Below are 18,659 nucleotides of genomic sequence, written 5' to 3' on the forward strand. Positions count from 1 at the left end.
GTGTTTTCCGTACACCTAGGGCAGAGAGACTCGTTGTATGCATTCCCAGTTTACACACACAAATTCACAGGTAAAACATGTATTTAAAAAAACAAAAAAATTCATGAATGGATGTTGTTTTCACAGCGATAATGCTCTTCTCAGTACATGAGTCGTTCCAGTTAGCACGATTTTTTGCACTTCCTGTAGGGATGGTAAGCCTGGTATCATTTTCAAATAGGTTTCAGTACCTTTTTTTTTTACCTTTATTATTATTATTATTATTATTATTATTATCATTATTATTATCATCATTAAGACAGTTAGCTGGCAGAATCTGGCAGAATCGTTAGCCTGCCGGGCAATTAGCTTAGCAGCATTTCGTCCGTTGCTACGTTCTCAGTTCAAGTTCCGACGAGGTCCACTTTGCCTTTCATCCTTTGGAGATCGATAAAATAAGTACCAGCTGATCACTGGGGTCGATGTAGTCGACTTACCTCCTCTCCTCCCCAGGTCACCCCACCCCCACTCCAAAAACAAATTGCTGGCTTTGTGCCAGAATTTGGAACCAGTATTTAGTGACATTCCACGCCCAAAGCCTACTGGAATCTATTTCGTTCTCCACCGTTCCTGGATCGATAAAATACCTGTCATAGGTTCGGGTTTGTAGATTCAGTCAAACGTTCATTTGACCGTGGTCCCACAATAGTATTTAATTATATTTGCATAGAAGTGTTTTTAATTATTCTTTTCTACTAAAGGTAAAAAAAGTCAGCAATTTTAAGAGGGGGTTAGGGGTGGGGGTGGGGAATGAGTCAACTACATCAACCTCCATTGTATAACTGGTACTTGTTTTATCGCCCCCCCCCCCGTCACTGAAAGGATTAAAGGCAAAGTCGACCTCGCCGGAATTTGAACTCAAAACGTCAAAGACGGACGAGACGCTGCTAAGCATTTTGTCCGGCGTGCTAACGTTACTGCCAAAACTCTGTCTTCAGATATATATATATATATATATATATATATATATATATATATATATATATATATATATATATATATATATATATATATAGAGAGAGAGAGAGAGAGAGAGAGAGAGAGAGAGAGAGAGAAATTAATTTCAAATTTTGGCACACGGCCAGCAATATCGTACGAGGGGAGGGGAAGTCGATTATATCAACCCCAATGTTATTCTGGTACCTATTTTATCTGCCCAGAAAGGATTAAAGGCAAAGTCGACTTCGGTGGAATTTGAACTCAAAACGTTAAAACGGACGAAATGCCGCTAAGCATTTTGTCCGGCGTGCTAACGTTTCTGCTAAGTCACCGTCTTCAGAGAGAGAGAGAGAGAGAGAGTGTGTGTGTGTGTGTGTGAGAGAGAGAGAGAGAGAGAAAGAGAGAGAAAGAGAGAGAGAGTGAGAGAGAGAGATTAATTTCGAATATTTTGTAGATCAGTGGTTCCGGGTTCAGTCCCACTGCGTGGCATCTTGGGCAAGTGTCTTCTACTATAGCCTCAGGCCAACCAAAGCCTTGTGAGTGAATTTGGTAGACAGAAACTGAAAGAAGCCCGTCGTATATATGTGTATATATATGCGTGTGTATTTGTGTGTCTGTGTTTGTCCACCTAGCATTGCTTGACAACCGATGCTGGTGTGTTTATGTCCCCGTCACTTAGCGGTTCGGCAAAAGAGACCGATTGAATAAGTACTAGGCTTCCAAAAAATAAGTCCCGGGGTCGATTTGCCCGACTAAAGGTGGTGCTCCAGCATGGCCGCAGTCAAATGACTGAAACAAGTAAAAGAGTAAAAAGTAAAGAGTAAGAGTGGGCGAAAGTAGAATGGAGCAGGCTAAGGTGGGTGAAACTCCATCAAAAGATAATCAGAGCAGAAAAATACTCAGAGTTGCTTGATGCTGTCAACAAAATTGATACATTAATACTTGGACGAAGGATTATTCTCCCACCAACCATTACTGGCAGTCCAAGAATTTACAGCGAGGCCTTCCAAAACGCCATGGCAACAGTGAGAGCCATGGGAAAGCCAGCTTACTTCAGCAAGTTTACCACAAATCCAAAATGGACAGAGATACAGACCGTTTTGTTTCCAGGGGAGTATGTACACGACCAGCCTGATATTGCCTGTCGAGTTTTCAAAGTTAAGCTCGACGCACTTCTTCATCACTTACTGAAAATACATGTTCTGGGAAAAGTGGTCACCTATACACTAACTATTGAATGGCAAAAAACGTGGCCTTGCTCACGTACATATACTGCTTATCATGTATAATCGTCATAAACCGACAGTTCCAGAAATCATAGGCAAAGTGGTGGTGGTTGGCACTCCGTCGCTTACGACGTCGAGGGTTCCAGTTGATCCGATCAACGGAACAGCCTGCTCGTCAAATTAACGTGCAAATGGCTGAGCACTCCACAGACATGTGTACCCTTAACGTAGTTCTCGGGGGATATTCAGCGTGACACAGAGTGTGACAAGGCTGACTTTTGAAATTACAGGCACAATAGAAAGTTGTGGTGGAAGAGTACAGCAGGGTTCGCCACCATCCCCTGCCGGAGCCTCGTGGAGCTTTAGGTGTTTTCGCTCAATAAACACTCACAACGCCCAGTCTGGGAATTGAAACCCCGATTATAATACACATTAAACCACTACATGCCTGTTCATTCCGGGGATACCCCTTATACCAACCGATAACCAGTTTCCGTTTCAATTAAGATACAAGGAGTTTTCTATAAATCTGGCATTCTCATTCACAGCAAATAAGGCACAGGGCCAGACTATAGATCAGGGGTTTTCAAACTGTGGTCCGCGGACCACAGGGGGTCCGTGGACAGCAAATACTTTTTATGGGCAATTTGATTTTATATATGTTTTTTAATCGAAATCTTTTAATTGACAATGAACCTATTTGTTAAATACTGTTAAATCAATAAATGTAAAAATATACGTTATATTAAGCAAATATTTATGTATAAATTTCGTAAGCGTTTATAATGGGGTCCCTAAGGTAAAGCCTGAAATATAAAGGGGCCCGCAAGTCAAAAAGTTTGAAAACCCCTGCTTTAGATCGTGTCGGTGTATTTTTACACACGGTTAGTAATTCGTTGTTATCAATAGAACAACGGACTCCAGTTATTTGAAAATTAGTGTCGTCCAAACAGAAAATATCGTCTACAAAGAAACTTTGTAATCATATTGATATTAAAATCCATTGACACATTTTAAAATGCTTACTGTTGTTATGATTCCCCTCCCTCATTTTATGCCTCCAACGTAGATGGACAGACTTGGTGGCGTTTTTAATTAGTAAATCATCAATTGCCAGTCGCAGGCAAGATTCGAACTAAGTACTGCACTCACCTCATTCCTGTCAGCAACCTTTAACCAAACAGTACAGCAATGAGCCACTTCGTAACTGTTTAGTTTTGTCGAAACAAGCTACAATAGACTCGACTTGGCCATACACTCAAGCATACAGACATTCATTAACACATACACATTCAATCTTCTATAAATATTATGATTGCTTTTAGAGTAGCAGCATTTTGTCTGCGAGAACGGTGAGTGACTATCCGATAATTTCTATAATTGCCTATGTTTGATTCTAAACTTTGCTGCTTTTCTTTTATATATATATATATATATATATATATATATATATATATATATATATATATATATATATATATTTTTATTTTCATTTCTTTTATTCTTTTACTTGTTTCAGTCATTTGACTGCGGCCATGCTGGAGCACCGCCTTTAGTCGAATCAAATCGACCCCAGGACTTATTCTTTGTAAGCCAAGTACTTATTCTATCGGTCTCTTTTTGCCGAACCACTAAGTTACGGGGACGTAAGCACACTAGCATCAGTTGTCAAGCGATGTTGGGGGAACACAGACACACAAACATATACACGCACACATACATATATACGACGGGCTTCTTTCAGTTTCCGTCTACCAAATCCACTTACAAGGCTTTGGTCAGCCCGAGGCTATAATAGAAGACACTTGCCCAAGGTGCCACGCAGTGGGACTGAACCCGGAACCATGTGGTTGGTAAGCAAGCTACTTAACACACATCCACTCAAAATATTTATACATAAAAGTAGGGGTGGGGGCCCTGAAGGTATTCCGTGGCTGTGAGGGGGCTGTGGCCCTAAAAGTTTCAGAACTTTCGTGTAAAATCTTCGCTAAACCAGCAATCTAGTTAATATTTTGTCTTTATTTCAGATAACTGGGTCCTGCTGTTTATATTTGCATTTTCAATGAATTCGAAAGATCATACTAAAATGTCTCAAGAAGCAATTATGAAGGGTTTCACCGATGTCGCCAACTTCGTGTCCCTACTTGTATTCGATGCATGTCCGAGCTTAAAAATTCTGGAACCCGTGATTAAAGGCGTGATACCAGCCGTGGCAAAAGCAGTGATTGACTCCGAAAAGGACCACGAAAGTGACGAAGTCGATTGTTATCGCTACCATGAATGGGCTTTCAATTGTCATTTGTCTACAGGAAGCCGACGTGTAAACTCAAGATCGCGATGGTGATGTTTTAACGGCGGATATCGAAGGACACGACATCGACTTGGCCGTGTATGCTCTGTTGTTGCCGAAACGTTCCAATGTGGTTCGACTCCAAACTGGAACGTGGAAGACTCTAAATAATTTCTTTTGATAATATCTTGAAACATTAAAATTGTTATGGTCGTTTCACAAAAGCAGTATAAAATTTCACGTGCATTTTGTTTAAACCCGGGAGATGGACTACATGTCCGTTTTAAATTTCGATTTACTCCGGCTTTAGTCGCTTTCACTTGTGTGTTTAAACATTTGATATACATACATTTGTATAGTATAAACACAATGTATATATTTCCCTGTATATATGTAAAGTATAAACACAATGTATATATTTCCCTGTATATATGTAAAGTATATACACAATGTATATATTTCCCTATGTAAATGTTACTAATCCCTGCATTCGAAAGAAAAACTGTAATTTAATATCTATGGAATATGTACAAAAAACCTGTTCTGAAATCGCCATCGGTTTGCAAAAATCTCTAAAAGCCTCTTTCAGTTTTTCGCATTTCGCCTCGGATACAATTTAAGACAATTTTGTAAAATGCTTAAGTTGTTCTGAACTTTTCGTTTTCTTTTCGTGGCTAGATTTGAGGACTGATTTTCGAATTCCAATTAAATTACAATTTATTTCAATACTTTCTGAAATTTCAACTGGATGTGTGTGCGCGTCTCTCTCTCTCTCTCTCTCTCTCTCTCTCTCTCTTTCTCTCTCTCTCTCTCTCTCTCTCTCTCTCTCTCTCTCTCACACACACATCGTTTCGGACTAAATGCTAAGTGGCCTTCCGTAGATTTTACGTTCGTTGTTCATGGACCGTCGTGATATACTTTGCTTTCGCCGATCCTTCGGTATTGGTATACAGTGTTATAAGGAGGGGGGTGATATAAGTCACCCTATTTATGAGCCTACCTTGCCCCTTGTGAATCGCAGAAGGTCCTCGACACTCTTACCTAAAACGACTTCCAGGCTAGATTCCAAAAGTGGTAAGAATTCTGGGACCATTCTATTGCTGCACAAGGTGCCTTTCGAAGATATCAAAACTTAGGTAAATAAGTTTTTTTTTTTTTTTTTTTTTTTTTTTCTTTATTAGACATTAGTTCGGGAACTTTTTGATACCCACTTTGCGTATGAAGAAAGGTGTACAGGTAAATGCTGTCTGCCAATACCGAAGGGTTGCCTTACCATGCAGCCTTTTGCGGTCGATAAAACGAGTACCAGTTTAACACTGGTGTCGATGCGATCGACTTAGCCACCCCCACCGCACCCTCATTTGTTGGTCTCGTGGGCTAAAATAGATTACGGACCTGTATATAATTATAAAAAAATGACTTATGAAATAATTGTCAGACAACTCCTAACAAACGTTAGGAGTTACCTCCCTTAATTTTTTTTTTTTACTTTAATATTTTTCGACTTAACTTTTATTAGAATTATGGAGATGTGTTTGCGTAGCCAGCGACCTGATCTGAGATTGTGTGCTGTAACGAAAACAATTGCAGCGTGGAAGATGTTTATAAGCCATTTAAGAAACACAAAAACCGTTAGATTCACTTCAACGTTTAATTTTAATTCGCAGCACGAAATTTTGTCGGTGAACAGGTCGCGGTCTCAAAGCGACGAAAATATTTTGGCAAATTAAATTTAAATGTTGAAGTGAATCTAACGGTTTATTAGAATAAATCAAATAATTCGATAATCAAAACGCCCACCTGTTTGATTTTTAATAAGGTTATTTATTAGTTTTACATTCTAATCTTATAACCACGCTATTTCAGAGAAATACCAATCGTTCGCGAAAGCTTAAGACTACATTTGCTCGGCCATTCGCCTTGGCTCCCAACCTCCCTCTATCGAGCTGTACGGCTTCATGGACGTATGTATGTCTCTGTAATATACTGTAGTCTATTGCTCCTTGGTTAAAACTACCACGAAATTTAACCATTTAGCATTTAAACCGAGTATATCTAGCCAAAAATATTTTGTGTTGTAAACTGACCAAATTTAGCATCTCACACCTACTCTACAATGCAATTATAAAAGTATACAACCACATCAAAATTTCAAAGCTATGAGAATTGTATGATTAATTCAAGACAATATTAAATACATTAGATTAAGTAATCTGAATGCTAAAGGATTAGACATTTAGTTTGGAATTTATCATATATATATATATTTCGTCTGCCTTTGCGTTCTGCCTTCGAATTCCGCCGAGGTCACCTTTGTCTTTCATCCTTTCGGGGTCGATAGATTAAGTACCAGTTGCGTACTGGGTCGATCTTCTCGACTGGTCCTCTCCCCCAAGATTTCAGGCGTTGTGCCTAGAGTAGAAAATGTGCACACACTCTTGGCTGGTTGGTCCCTCGACTGTTGTGGGTGTTACGTTTCAAAACCTCCCACAGAAATAATTAAAATCTAAAATATATATACCGATCGGCCGCAGAAGCCCGCGATATACTGACGAGCCCGCGATATACTGACGAGCCCGCGATATAAATTTGCATATATTCGCCAGAAAAATCAGCGATGTACTAACTCCGCGATACGGCGAGGGATTACTGAGACGTGTGAGCAGATACTTATATATATATATATATATATATATATATATATGTATGTATGTATGTATGTATGTATGTGTGTGTGTGTGTGTATATATATATATATATATATATATATATATATATGGGAGAATATACAAATAATAACAGACGAGGACAGGTGGTGTAAATAACAAAAGGATATATTAGTATGACGCTCGGGAATACGGATAGTCTTTGACGTTTCGAGCTACGCTCTTCAACAGAAAGAATACGGAGACGAGGAGAAAAACACGGAGAAAAAAAATTGAATTGTGTTCAGTCAACGGTCAATCATAATAATGGCCGATCATAACAATGGCTGACCGGAAGTTAGAAATGGTATGACAATGAAAGAGACTTTGATATTTAAACCCACCACACACAAGACTGGAGATGAAGAAAAAGGTTGGTCATTCCCCTACAATTATTTTTAAAAGTTGATTTCTAAACTTTTCACAAAACGATACACGCTTTCTCCCATCAAATCCTATCTACAAACTTTCTGTATATATGTTTATAAACAATTGATATATGAACTAAGTTTGCTGCCATTTAAACACGTATGTCACCTGTTCAGAAACAAAGCCTCTCTGGTAACATTTTCTTATTGTTAAACACTCTATCACAGCATATAATGCCTTGTACGTTTTGGAAATCTTAAAAGTGAAACCGGTCAAGTCAAACATCCTTAAAAGACCTGCATTTTTAAATCCTCTTCCTCATGTTTCCACTCGTGCAGTACCTTCCAATTTTACTTCGTTATATATAATTCGAGGAAGTTACTCCCTCATTGGGGATTGTATGTGACAAGGTATTCCACTGGTTCAATCCGTATCAGATAATGGTATTCATTTGTATGTTATTTTTTAATATTGTACTTTCAACTTGTTTGTAATTTCTTTTTTTTTTTTTTTTTTTTTTTTTCAAATAAACTTCAGTTTTCTAAAACCTGCAAATCAGTAATTGCGTTTTATTCTCCATTTTCTCCCTTACATAACAAAATGTGTTAATTTATTGTAAATATTTATGTTGTTGGCACTCCATCGCTTACGACGTCGGCGGTTCCAGTTGATCCGATCAACGGAACAGCCAGCTCGTGAAATTAACGTGCAAGTGGCTGAGCACTCCACAGACACGTGTACCCTTAACGTAGTTCTCGGGGATATTTAGCGTGACAGTGTGACAAGGTTGGCCCCTTTGAATTACAGGCACAATAGAAACCGGAAGTGAGAGAAAGTTGTGGTGGAAGAGTACAGCAGGGTTCGCCACCATCCCCTGCCGGAGTTTCGTGGAACTTTAGGTGTTTTCGTTCAATAAAAACTCACAACGCCCGGTCTGGTAATCGAAACCACGATCCTATGGGCGCGAGTCCGCTGCCCTAACCACTGGGCCATTGCGCCTCCACTGTAAATATTTATAACCAGATTTAAAATTATCTTAATGACCGTTCTCTCTTAAACATGGCTTAGGGTAAAGAACCCCCTTCGGTCAAGACTGACCATGGGATTGCACCTAGAAAGTTACCCTCCTATTTCTTTATTGCCCTCAAGGGGCTAAACATAGAGGGGGGGGGGGGCAAACAAGGACAAACAAACGGGTTAGGTCGATTAGATCGACCCCAGTACTCAACTGGTACTTAATTTATCGACCCCGAAAGGATGAAAGGCAAAGTTGACCTCGGCGGAATTTGAACTCAGAACGTAACGGCAGACGAAATACCGCTAAGCATTTCGCCCGGCGTGCTAAAATTTCTGCCATCTCGCCGCCTCCTAGGCACGTCTAAGGACAAGGTTGTTTGTGGAATATCGGCAGTCGCCCATGCATACCAGCCTCCCCTCGCCTTCTGCATCACTTTTTTTTTCTACAGAAATGCATCACTTTACGAGGACCTGCTTTACGAGTTTTATCTTTTTTTTTTTTAAAGCACAAGATCAAAATTTTGAACGAAGTGCGTAAGTTTCCACTACCATTACCAACACTTCTGCGTGTTGTCGAGGAATTTGTAGAGAAGCTTCTAAGCAGCCAACTATTTTAGTTCTCATTTGACTGCGGCCAGGATGGAGCACCGGATTTAGTCGAGTAAATCGACCCCCCCCCCCAAGTCTTATTCTTTGTAAGCCTAGTACTCACTGGATCTTTTTTAAAACGGGGGCCACATTTTTCATTAACGGAACACTTTGAAGCTTGGAACACTGGTAGAATGTGTCATATAAAACATCTTTTTCTCTTAGTCTTCTTAAAAAAAAGAAAGAAATCCCTAAGTTATGCCATGTTAAAGTTGTCGTATTTCTGTAATTTCAACCAATCACTGACGTCCATTCAGCCGATATACATTAAGTGCCGACTACATAAACAAACGATTCTGAAACAATTCTATCGGTGATAGGGCTAGGGTTAGGGTAAAACAGCAAATTTAAAAAGAAAAAAGCAAATAAAACGAAGCTATGGCTTAATCAGCCAAAGGAGTAAATGTAAACAACTGAATACTTGTCAGTGATTGGTTGAAATTATCGAAATAAGACAATGTTTTACATGAAATAAATTCGAATACAAAAATATTTTTCTGTTCTACAACACAAAATAGATAAGTATACGAAGTTTGAAAGTCTTTCGGTACCAAAAACATTACGTAAAACATTAATGAAAAATGTGGCCCCCGTTTTAAAAAAGATCCCTCATTCTATCGGTCTTTCGACGAACCGCTAAGTTACGAGGGACCTGAACACACCAGCATCGATGTTCACACACACACACACACACACACACACACAGCAGATGCCCGGCATTGCTCGGGATTAAAATGGCATAGATTTTAGTGTTACTTGTTTCATTCTTGTGACTGCGGCCGTGCTAGAGCACCGCCGTTGGTCGAAGAAATCGACCACAGGATTTACTCTTCATAAGCCTAGTACTCATTCTGTCAATGTCTTTTACCAAACCGCTAAGTTACGGGAATGTTAACACAGCAACATCAGTTGTCAAGAAATGGTGGGCGTACAAGCACAAGACACACACACACACACACATACACATAAATACGACAGTCTTCTTTCAGCTTCCGAGTACGAAATCTACTCTTAAGGTTTTGGTTGGCCTGAGGCTATAGTAAGTATATAATATATATATATAATATATGAGTATATGCAAGACATGGATATAGAGGTCTTCAAGACAAAACTCGACGCTTTCCTCTCCACGATACCAGACGAACCAATGGCTCGAAATGAGACACAGTTGAGGGCAACGATGTCAAATTCTCTTATACACCAGATGTGCCATCAAAACTCTTGATTGGACTATATCAGGTGGAGGAGAAGAGCCATGCAAGGAACGTGAAGAGAGCACAGCATAAAGACGGAAAGTCACGGTGGTGCTCCAGCATGACCAAAGCCACTTGGCTGAAACGCATAAATAAATAAATAGATATGTACATGTATGTACATACCTTCATCTACATGTATATATAGATGCATATCTGGGTATATATATATATATATATATATATATAAATATATATATATGTGGTTTCCATAAGGTCTGGGTACACGGAGTAAATAAAATCATAACAAACAAATATAAGAAATAATAATTTCTTAAACTATGTGTTAATCCCCATGTACCAGACTTTGTGGACACTCTGTATGTATATAGTAGCTGACATACCTGGTAATTCCTGAGAAAGCTGGCTTATATCTTGGTTCCATTCTTGTAATTGTTTCGCTAATCCAGTAACAATACAAAGTATGTAGCTCTTAAAACGGTTTTTGTGTATTTATTGAGAATTTGTTGTTGTGTGTTGGCACTCCGTCGCTTACGACGTTGAGCGTTCCAGTTGATCCGATCAACGGAACAGCCTGCTCGTGAAATTAACGTGCAAGTGGCTGAGCACTCCACAGACACGTGTACCTTTAACGTACTTCTCGGGGATATTCAGCGTGACACAGAGTGTGACAAGGCTGACCCTTTTGAATTACAGGCACAATAGAAACAGGAAGATAGAGTGAGAGAAAGTTGTGGTGAAAGAGTACAGCAGAGTTCGCCACCATTCCCTGCCGGAGCCTCGTAGGCCTTTAGGTATTTTCGCTCAATAAACACTTACAACGCCCGGTCTGGGAATCGAAACCGCGATCCTATGACCGCGAGTCCGCTTCCCTAACCACTGGGCCATTGCGCCTCTACTTCTTATTGAGAATACCGAACTGTCTTACAAAGGATGTTGTTTTTAGGAATTCCCAGTAAGTTATGAATACCCTAATTGTGAAGTTAGTTATGTAAAATATGAAATTAATTACCCTATAGTAAGAATTCAAATAAAGTAGCCTCGAAAAGGGCTTTAATACGACTGAACCCGGAACCATGTAGTTGGTAAGCAAGCTACTTTATTTCATTAAATATTGGCCATTAAGGCCTTACAAAGAGGGACAAACAAGGACAGATAAACATAAAGTAGCTGCGGGCTGGACACAGACATTAATGAGATGAGGGTGATAACAAAAAAGGTTGAAATAAAAATGGGAGGGGCACCGGCGCCCACCGACCGATAACCCCTCGAAAACATTGTTCAATACAACTCACATGAAAATACAATAAAGCTCAAAAGTTCAATAAAAATCAAATAAAACATTTTTCTATTTACGTGTATCAAATTCAATGTTCCTAAAATATTGGTCGATCGCAGTACGCAACTGGTACTTAATTTATCGATCTCCGAAAGGATAAAAGGCAAATTCGACCCCGGCGGAATTTGAACTCAGAACATAAAGACAGACGAAATACCGCTAAGTATTCTTTTCGACACTAGGCACAAGGCCTGAAATTTGGGGGAAGGGGTGGGCGGCAGTCGATTAGGTCGACCCAGTACGCAACTGGTACTTAATTTATCGATCTCCGAAAGGATAAAAGGCAAATTCGAACCCGGCGGAATTTGAACTCGGAACGTAAAGACCGCTAAGTACTTCGCCCAGCATGCTAACGATTCTGCCAGTTCGCTGATTATCAAATCGCCAACTGCTGGTTGTAGCTGAGATTTGAACTTGATACAACACTCACTTCAGTCGTATCAACAACAATAACATTTATTAGCCAAAGAATTGAGCATTTCATAACTCTGTTTAGCCCCCTGTGGTCAATAAAGGACTTTATTTGTTCTCATGTCTCACCTAAACTACAATAAACTCGACCTGGCCACACACACACACAATCAACAACACACAGACATTCACACATATATAGATATGCTCACGTACATACACACCTGAAAATATCGGTGTTTTGCCGTAGAATTCTTTTCGCTTGTATCTTGTCTGAGAAAACGGGTAAGTGACGATCTGATAGCTTTTAAACGATTTACTTAACCCATTACCTACCAGTGATCTCATATGAGATCACATAAAAATTACAAATTTCGTAATTATTTGTCAATATTTACACATATCTAACCTTTTTGCTATATCTACTGGGTGTATTTCTCTGATATTCAAATGAGGTTTGCTAATTTTTCAACCAATATCTCGCTTATTTCTATTTAAAATGTTATTTTGATCATTCCAGCGTGTTTCTAAGGCTGTTTTATGCTAGAAATCGAAGTTTCATAAGAAAAAAATTCCAGTTAATAGAATTATGGGAGGTAAATGGGTTAAAGGAAGTCAAACTATGACAAAGAAATTTAGTAAATTTATAAAATCAAAGCTACCTTATTTCTATCGGTATACCCTTGCAATTCATTCCGGGAACTAAAAAATTTCTTCAGCCTTATTCTAGAAACTTCTGCATTTGTTTTTAGCCGTTGCAGCAAGAACAGCCTTTCGTGGAGGTTGAACTTGCAGTGACAGGAGTATTTTAATACGAATGGAAAATTTAGTATCTTATTAGGGCAGACGATAAGAGGCAATTTAAATATTGGTCCTGTTTTCAAAGTTTCTCTTAAAACCACTAAAATTAAAAGAATTCATTGTAAATTCAACGAAAAATATTTATATAAAATCTTAGTTTTCGCAAGGCACACGTTCGTAATATTTATTGTGATTATTTTTATTTTAATTCATGTTTCTCTCGGAATATATTGGTGGAATATTGTTGTTGGCACTACGTCGCTTACGACGACGAGGGTTCCAATTGATCCGATCAACGGAACAGCCTGCTCGTGAAATTAACGTGCAAGTGGCTGAGCATTCCACAGACACGTGTACCCTTAACGTAGTTCTCATGGATATTCAGCGTGACACAGTGTGACAAGGCTGACCCTTTGAATTACAGGCACAACAGAAGCAGGAAGGAAGAGTGAGAGAAAGTTGTGGTGAAAGAGTACAGCAGGGTTCGCCACAATCCCCTGCCGGAGCATCGTGGGGCTTTAGGTGTTTTCGCTCAATAAACACTCACAACGCCCGGTCTGGGAATCGAAACCGCGATCCTATGACCGGGAGTCCGCTGCCCTAACCACTGGTGGAATATTTCTTTATATACACATATAAATATTTCTTTTATATGCACATATTAAGGTCAATATAAATGACCTATTGTAATTTATATACATTCTATAATTAAAGACATAATTATAATCAGCTAATTGCTTCGCCACGCACCTACGTAAAAAAAAAGTGTTATTGTCTGGGAGATCTTTATAGGAGCGGAATAGGTATTTTAACTCCTCTTTCTAAATTCGGTGCCTGGCAAAGCAATTAGCTGACCCTTGGTTATAATTATGATAATAATTATAGAATATTTGTATAATTCTTCCTAAAGAAAAAGTTATTTTAACGTAACGAACTACTTGGTAAAATTATTAATTGATTAATTAATTAATTAATTTTACCCTTATATATATCATAAAGCAGAAGAGCATGCTCTATAAAATATAAAGAAATTGAAGAGATGTCTGCTTCATGCTAGATATGAAACCAATGGTTTTTTTCTAAACTAGTACGTTACACACACACACACACACACACACACACACACACACACACACACACACACACACACATATATATATATATATATATATATATATATATATATATATATATATATATATATATATATATATAAAATAAAATGCGCCCTTTTAAAGCCTAACCAGGCTCATGGGCACGGTTTCCCGGTTTCAATGGCGTATTTGTTCTCCCCCAGCTGGACGGGACGCCAGTCCATTGCAGCATTACTGATTTTTGCCAGCTGAGTGGAACTGGAGCAACGTGAAATGAAGTGTTTTGCTCAAGAACACAACGCGTCACCCGGTCCAGGAATCGAAACCACAATCTTACGATCACAGTGCTGACATCCTAATCACTAAGCCATACCCTTTTCAGTCATTTGACTGTGGCCATGCTGGAGCACCGCCTCTTTAGTCGAGCAAATCAACCCCAGGACTTATTCTTTGTAAGCCTAGTACTTATTCTATCGGTGTCTTTTTGCCGAAAAGCTGTCACGGGGACATAAGCACACTAGCATCGGTTGTCAAGCGATATTAGGTGCACACAGACACACACGTATATATATATATATATATATATATATATATATATAAATAAATTAACAGAATGAGATAAAAATCCAAGGCCGTGAAAGATTTTGGAACATTTATAAAGATAAGGTCTTACAGCTGTTTCTGGGATATTTTATATATCCCTTCATCGAAGACGGTGCGAGAAAAATGGTTAAGCAGTAGTTATTCTAGGGTAGATATGAAAACATACGTGAGATATGCAGGGATATTGCATCTGCAGTTCCATTATAGGATTTTTTCTTAAAACATTAAATCACTATGACGGCCCAGTATAGTATATTAGGTATCGATGGGGGTCTATACCCAAAATATAGTTGAAACCCTAATTTTGAACCCCCAATTTATATATTTTCTTTATTTCAGATAACTGGAAAAAACCCGCTCTTTCTACATTAATATAATCAACTTAATTTGCATAACCGTAAGAAAATCGACCAACCATACAATTTAAGAGATTGTTGAAAGACCTTCAAAGCTTTATACCTGCGTGCTACCGAAGTGAATCCTTATTTTAAAATTCCTTAAACCAGTTGTGACGACCGTGATACCATACCATGGAAACATTGTATTTTTTCGAATTCGGAAACTCAGAGTCCAGCTTTTACGAGGAGAGCGAAGTTGAATATGAATATAGTTTTTGCGATCAAAGCCGGTTGTTCCTAATTGAAAGTTCGCGATCCAGCAGCTCAGAGTCCGATAGTTCGAGATCTAGCAGTACGTGGTCTAATATTTCGAGCGCCGGCAGATCCGACAGCTTGCTTTCCGGCAGTTCGTGCTCCGGCAGTTCGTGCTCCGGCAGTTCGTGCTCCAGCAGATCCGACAGCCTGCTTTCCGGTAGTTCGAACTCCGGCAGATTCGATAGATTACACTCCAGCAGTTTGTGGTCCAACAGTTCGCTGACGGACGGTTCGTCGACCGATGGTTCGCTGACGGACGTTTCACATTTCGATCGTTCACGATCCAGCAGCTTGACCTGTGACATTTCGACCTGTGACATTTCGAGCTCCGACCGTTCACAGTCTAATAGTTCACAATCCAGTAGTCCATCGTTCCGCTGTTCAGAGTCCAGTAAGCAATGTTTCAGCAAACCAGGATCGAGACAGCAAAGTTCCGGCCAACCAAGGCCCTGCAAGCAACTTACAGGCGCTCAATGGTTTGGCCACTCGCAACCCGGCAAGCAACGGTCTGGCTGCCCGCAACCCGCCAAGCAACGGTCTGGCTGCCCGCAACCCGGCAAGCAACGGTCTGGCTGCCCTCAGCCCGGCAAGCAACGGTCTGGCTGCCCTCAGCCCGGCAAGCAACGGTCTGGCTGCCCGCAACCCGGCAAGCAACGGTCTGGCTGCCCGCAACCCGGCAAGCAACGGTCTGGCTGCCCGCAACCCGGCAAGCAACGGTCTGGCTGCCCGCAACCCGGCAAGCAACGGTCTGGCTGCCCGCAACCCGGCAAGCAACGGTCTGGCTGCCCGCAACCCGGCAAGCAACGGTCTGGCTGCCCGCAACCCGGCAAGCAACGGTCTGGCTGCCCGCAACCCGGCAAGCAACGGTCTGGCTGCCCGCAACCCGGCAAGCAACGGTCTGGCTGCCCGCAACCCGGCAAGCAACGGTCTGGCTGCCCGCAACCCGGCAAGCAACGGTCTGGCTGCCCGCAACCCGGCAAGCAACGGTCTGGCTGCCCGCAACCCGGCAAGCAACGGTCTGGCTGCCCGCAACCCGGCAAGCAACGGTCTGGCTGCCCGCAACCCGGCAAGCAACGGTCTGGCTGCCCGCAACCCGGCAAGCAACGGTCTGGCTGCCCTCAGCCCGGCAAGCAACGGTCTGGCTGCACGCGACCCAACAAGCAAAAGTCTGGCTACCCTCAGTCTAGCAGACAAAAGTCTAGCTGCACGCAGTCCGGCAATCCACCGTCTGGTTGTCCGCGCTCCAGAGAGCGAAGATGCGGCTGTTAATAACCAATTCTGGAAATTCGATGACCATAAATCACCACTCGGATATTTTGTTAAAACATATTTATTACGATTGTTTTGGCTGCCTCTGTTGATGTCTGCATTGAAAAAACAACACAAAGAACGGTATATATATGCATATCTACCGTATATACCGGCATACAAAGCGCGCAATAATCCTTAAACCTAAACAAAAAAATTGTCACGCATTCTTATGCGACCATATTATGGATGAGATACCGAGTGACTGAGAAGAAACCTCGTCAGTTTGTTCATTTTTTTTTTACAAAATATGAAGTAGGGGTGCATCTTATACGTGAATGCATCTTATACGTTGGTGAACACGGTATGAAATTTATTATGCATATATTGGCGTCTGTTGGAGTTCATACACTTATGTGTATCCATTTATATATCTAAAACATATATATATATATATATATATATATATATATATATATATATATACATCAACTCGCATCCTTCACACAGGCACAGACACACACAAGAAGCACATTTCTTAAGATGTATTTTAAAGCTGTTTTTCCTTTTTCTTTTTTTTTTTCGTTGCTATATTTTAATAAACTGTTTCGAACTGCACATAAATAACCTATTTTACTTCAAGACTTTTAAAAAAATAAAATTTCGTCCCTTCATTTGCATATATACAATGAGAGACAATCGTCAAATATTAGCATACGTTCGGAGTTACTTCCCTTACTTGCTATCTTTTTGTTTTTCTTTTTAATCTTTGTGTTTTGGTTTTATTTTCATTACATATTAAAAGCATTTAATACTGATCTGCAGGTTTTTGTTGAAATTTTTTCTACAATATTCTAACGTGCTTTTGTTTAGGTTTCATCAATAAATCCATTTGTTTATTGGTTATTCTCTGAAATAACCGAAATGTCAACGAAATTTCGTGGCACTTAATTATCTACCTGTTTGTCTTTGTGACTGTCTGTGTGTCTCTGCTTCTCTCTCTCCCCTCATTGTAACTGTCTGTTTTTCTCTCCCCCCACTTTATAACTCTGTTTCTCTCTCTCTTTACTCCTCCTTGTAACTGTCTTTCTCTCTCTCTCCATCCCTCCTTGTAACTGTTTCTGTCTCTTTCTCTCCCTCCTTGTAACTGTCTCTTTCTTTCACTCCCTCTCCTTGTAACTGCAGTTGTTTATTTTATAGTAATGTCTCAGTCCACTTTTAGTCACATGGGGGGGGGGGGAATACTTCCACAACACATATCTTTACATTGCAGTTTCAAATCCCAGCAAAATCAACTTGACTTACCCTCCTGTTCTCGTATACAGAGGTTTGCCTCTGGGAGAGACTCATTCTACCATGAATTGCCACCTCAGCAGTTCTCATCCAACCCATGCCAGTATGGATAATAGCAGAAATGAAATGACTACATATATATTTTATAATACATATTTTTATTTCATATATAATTATATATTTTCACAGCAGTATAATTAAAAAATAATTAGTTTATTGAATTAAATTAAACAGAAAATGATGTTCCACAAATAAGTCGATGTATATGTTGGGTACATATGTAGTGTGGTGTGTATATATATGCATTAGCACATAAGTCTGTGTGGATGTGGGTGTATATATATATATATATATGTGTGTGTGTGTGTGTATACTCAACACTTGTGCATATATATATATCACATTTATGTATTTATATATATACACACGTGTTTGTGTATAATATTTTTGCATATATTAATAAAAATTTATGTGAATGTGTGTGTGTATATATATATAAATACACACACACACACGTCTGTATATAATATGTATGCATGTATTAATATACATTTATGTGAATGTGTGTATGTATATATATATATATATATATATGCATTAGCACATAAGTTTGTATGGATGTGGGTATATATATGTGTGTATGTGTATACACAGCACTTGTGCATATATATGTATCGCATTTGTGCATTTATATATTTTTTTTTTATCCTTTCAAGGTTGATAAAATCAAGTACCAGCCAACTATTGTGGTAGGTGACATTGTTTAATCC

General features: G+C 39.6%; 1 long non-coding RNA gene across 1 annotated transcript; it reads left to right on the forward strand.

Moving 5' to 3' along the window:
• Window positions 1-3,523: 3,523 nt before the first annotated feature.
• On the forward strand, window positions 3,524-4,353 carry LOC149130440 (uncharacterized). The gene is made up of 3 exons (XR_016238759.1): window positions 3,524-3,556; window positions 3,724-3,792; window positions 4,232-4,353. It is a non-coding gene; the product is annotated as an uncharacterized LOC149130440 (long non-coding RNA).
• The last annotated feature ends 14,306 nt before the right edge of the window (window positions 4,354-18,659 follow it).

This window comes from Octopus bimaculoides, chromosome 28 (genome assembly GCF_046866305.1).
Source record: "Octopus bimaculoides isolate indiv1 chromosome 28, ASM4686630v1, whole genome shotgun sequence".
NCBI lineage: Eukaryota > Metazoa > Mollusca > Cephalopoda > Octopoda > Octopodidae > Octopus > Octopus bimaculoides.